Here is a 3,281-nt window from a genome sequence, read left to right as displayed (position 1 = left end):
ATTTCATTCAGTATAGGTCTAGGTCCATCCATGTTTCTACATGTGACAAAATTCTATTCTTTTCTATGGGTAAGTCATATTCCATTGCATACATGCACCACATCTCTATCTATTCATCTACTGATGGACACAGGTTGCATTCACATCTTGGCTAGAATAAATAGCGCTGCAATGAACATATGGATGCATGCATGTGACTTTTTGATTTAGTGTTTTGGGTTTTTGGAATAAATACCAGGAAGTGGAATTGCTGGGACCTTTTTTGTCTCTTGTTATAGCCTTTGTTTTAAAATTAATTTTATGTGGTATAAGTATGCTACCCCAGCTTTTTTTGTTTGTTTGTTTCCATTTTCATACAATATCTTTTTTCATCCCTTTACTTTCAATCTGTATATCTTTCAATCTGAAGTGAGTTTCTAATAGACAACATATCTCAGGTTCTTGTTTTATTATCCATCCAGCCTCCATATGTCTTTTGATTTGAGAATGTAAAGTAATCATTGATAAATATCTATTTTCTATTTACTTGTTCATATTTGTAATCTTTTTTCTTCTTAACAGATAATCTTTAGCATTTCTTGTAATACTGATTTGATAGTGTTGAATTCCTTTAGCTTTTTCTTGTCTGGGAAGCACTTTATCTGTTCTTCAATTCTAAATGATAGTTTTACTAGGTAGAGCAATCTTGGTTGTAGGAACTTGCTTTTTATCATTTTGAATATCTCATGCCAATCTCTTCTGACCTGCAGAGTTTCTGTTGAAAAATCAGCTGACAGTTTTCGGCAGCTCCCTTATAAGCAACTAACAGTTTTACTCTTACTGCTTTTAAGATTCTCTTTTTTAAAATTTAAACTTTAACATTTTAATTACAGCGTGTATTGGTGTGAGTCTCTTTGGGGTCATCTTGTTTGGGACTCTCTGTGTGTGATTTCTGAGCTTGTATGTCTATTTCCTTCACCAATTTAGGAAATTTTTCCATTATTTTTCACATAGGTTTTCAATTCTTTGCAATCTCTCTTCTCCTTCTGTCACCCTCAAGATGAGAATGTTGTTTTGCTTGAAGCTGTCCCAGAAGCTTCTTATACTATTATATATATATATATTTGTTTCTGTTCTGATTGTTTTCTGCTTTCTTATCTTTCAAATCTCTGATTTTGTGTGTTTGTGTGTGTGTCCTAGACTTCTTTATCTAAGATCAAAGTGATAAATGATGTGGGGATTAAAATCAAGATCATCAGTGAACTTCACCTTCCCTCCAACCAGTTCCGGAAACTCCCTGCCCCCACATCCTTTGTGTTCCCAATTCGGTAGTGAAGAAAGAACTTAATCCCAAAACCCTGGAACAATTCTCAGAGTTCTTTCCCTTGCTCTCCCTCCTGTCCTGGGAAGGCAGGCACCTCAGTTTGAATGCATGGGAGAGCCCAGAGCGGTGAAGACACAGAGGGAAAGGCTTCACCCTCAGGGAAAGGGACTGAGGAGTACAGTGTAGTGAAGTGAGGGCCCACATAGCCTGGGGCACCAAAATGGGGCCCTGGTGCCAGAGAAAAGGATACAGGTCCCCCTGAGAAAGGAGGCCCAGAAGCCTCAAAATCTTCTCATTGAGAATAGTCACTGCTTGATCATTTGCCCTTCTGGCGATGGTTGCAGAACCACACTCGGACCATGTCCTTCTCCAGCCCAAGTTGCTGGGCGATGTGGCTGACCTGCCACAGGGTAGGCTTTGGGCACTGCAAGAACGTGTTCTCCAGGTTGCCCCTCACTCGGTTCTTGATACTTGTTCGCTTTCTCTTCCGAGCCTGCACAAGGGTCTTTGCTTTGCTTATCTCCTGCAGATTCTCATTGTTATCAGCTTCCTCCACCCACTTCTGCAGCAGGGGCAGCAGCTTACACTTGTTCTTCAAACTGAGCTGCAGAGCCTCAAAGCGGCACATGGTTGTTTGGCTGAACACCTTCACAAAGAGAATGCCCAGAGTGAGCTCCACATCAGCCTGGGTGTATCCCAGGGTGATCCTGTTCCGCTTCAGGAGCTTGGCAAATTGCTCAAAGTCTTTCTGCAGAGCTCTCATGTCCTCACTTGCCTCCTCCTCGGGGGTGGGCTCCAGCTTCTCTTTGTCCAGCTTCACAACCCCAGGTGGGGCAGCGCAGGGCTCGCGGGAGGCCCCCTCAGAGTTGCTCTCCATCCTGGCTCCCGCCCTGACCTCAGGCTGGGGGTTGTCCAGGGCTCCTTGGGGCACCAGCCCCACTCCAGCTTGAGGTCCACAGTAGGCCATCCCCCCACAGAACTCATACGGTGTGGGGCACGGGAGAACCCTCCACATCTCTACCCAGGGCCAAGCCCCAGCCCAATTCCTGACCCGCCAGGAGGTCCCTGGAAGCTCAGCCAGGTCCGAGGGTCAACCCGGCATGGCCCCAACCCTCCTGGACCATCGCGTCCGTCACCCGGTGTGGGTGAGAAGGCAAAGTTGGAAGCCAGGTGTCCTGCCAGGGTAAAGACCACACCCCAAGCCGGGGACCTGGTGAAAGGACAAATCTCTGATTTGATCGTCTTCTTTATCTACTCTACTGCCAAATCCCTGTAATGTATTCCTTATTTATGACTATTTTTGTAGGTTTTCTAGTTCTGTTTTTATATTTCCTATATTGTTGTTGAAGTTCTCACAAAGTTCATCTACTTTTTCCTTAAATTCATTGAGCATCCTTATAACCAGTGTTTTGAACTCAGCCTCAGACAGATTGCTTGTCTCTATTTTGTTAATTTTTTTCCAGGAGTTCTGTTATTTCCTTTAGAACATGTTTTTGTATCCTTATTTTGGCTGCCTTTTTGTGTTTGTGTCTATGTACTAGATAGAGCTGCTACATCTCACAGTCTTAGTAGTGTAGCCTTATGTAGTAGGTGTCCTGTAGGACTCAGTGGAACAGCCTTCTTGCTCACCTTCAGCTGAGTGCTTCAGGTATGTCCCTCCTCTCACTGTGGGCTATGCACACCCTCCTGTTTCAGTTGAGCCTTGATAGCTATTAGCACCTCAATGGGAGAAACTTACCCCATGCTGATTGGCTGGGAGGACTGGCAGTGACTACAGCAGAGGATCAGCTGTGCAGGATTAAAATACACAGATCAGAACTCACTTCAACAGGGCTCTGATTGCTGCTGAGTTTACCCTTTGAGTGTGTCAGTATTGGAGGAGATTGGGTGGTGTTTTGTGCTATCTGAAACTATTCACTGAGTGCCCTGGCTCTGGGGCCTCTCAAGAGGTACAGGCCAAAGTCAGCTGCTGCCTATG

At 44.4% G+C, this 3,281-nt stretch overlaps 1 pseudogene; it reads right to left on the bottom strand.

Annotated features, from left to right (window-relative positions):
* Nucleotides 1–1,398: 1,398 nt before the first annotated feature.
* On the bottom strand, nucleotides 1,399–3,046 carry LOC123821825 (annotated as a pseudogene).
* Nucleotides 3,047–3,281: the final 235 nt, after the last annotated feature.

The sequence above is a fragment of the Phyllostomus hastatus genome, unplaced genomic scaffold, assembly GCF_019186645.2.
Source record: "Phyllostomus hastatus isolate PE091 unplaced genomic scaffold, TTU_PhHast_1.1 phas_contig_40, whole genome shotgun sequence".
Classification (NCBI taxonomy): domain Eukaryota; kingdom Metazoa; phylum Chordata; class Mammalia; order Chiroptera; family Phyllostomidae; genus Phyllostomus; species Phyllostomus hastatus.
Note: the sequence above shows the minus strand (reverse complement) of the source record. Positions and strands in the feature narration are given on the sequence as shown.